Source organism: Schistocerca piceifrons, chromosome 3 (genome assembly GCF_021461385.2).
Source record: "Schistocerca piceifrons isolate TAMUIC-IGC-003096 chromosome 3, iqSchPice1.1, whole genome shotgun sequence".
Classification (NCBI taxonomy): domain Eukaryota; kingdom Metazoa; phylum Arthropoda; class Insecta; order Orthoptera; family Acrididae; genus Schistocerca; species Schistocerca piceifrons.
Genome location: NC_060140.1, coordinates 35,868,830 through 35,869,606, shown reverse-complemented (window position 1 = coordinate 35,869,606; position 777 = coordinate 35,868,830). Strand labels below are relative to the sequence as shown.

Sequence of the window (777 nt, the reverse complement as noted above, 5' to 3'; positions counted from 1 at the left end):
GGCGGGAAAACTGGGCTTCTCTTTATTATAATTTAAACGATATCATGCAGTTGTGTTCGCCACGGGATTCGGACACCAACTGGCTTAGTTCATATTCTCGTCAGTAGAAAAAAAAACACTCTGTCTTCAGGCCACAAGTGGCCCATCGGGACCATCCGACCCCCGTGTCATCCTCAGATGAGGATGCGGATAGGAGGGGCGTGTGGTCAGCACACCACTCTCCCAGTCGGTATGATAGTTTTCTATGACCGGAGCCGCTACTATTCGGTCGAGTAGCTCTTCAATTGGCATCACGAGGCTGAGTGCACCCCGAAAAATGGCAACAGCTCATGGCGGCCGGATGGTCACCCATCCCAGTGCCGGCCACGCCCGACAGCGCTTAACTTCGGTGATCTCACGGGAACCGGTGTAACCACTGCGGCAAGGCCGTTGCCCTCGTCGGTAGAAGGTGCCACCCTTCCATCAGAACATGACTCGTGTACCGTTATTCAAGATGGCTGCACCACTGCGTCCACCACCACGAGGTCCAGAGTGTACTTCACATCGCCTGCACCAGGGGACACCACCGAGACGTTCGCTTTCGCTCGCACTGCCTCACCGGCCCACGACCGTCCGACTGCTCATGTCACAGCCTTAGCTTGGTTGGCGCCACAGTTGTTTGCTGGACAGTGGAATCTACCCTGACGTCACACAACCGCCGGTCCACCACATGGCTCGGTCGACAAAGAAAGCTCTCACTAAGTTAACTGACACAAGATTGTCTGCTCCCTCTCTCCC

General features: G+C 55.5%; 1 pseudogene; it reads right to left on the bottom strand.

Annotated features, from left to right (window-relative positions):
* Positions 1-317: 317 nt before the first annotated feature.
* LOC124790215 lies at positions 318-434 on the bottom strand (annotated as a pseudogene).
* Between the last annotated feature and the right edge of the window lie 343 nt (positions 435-777).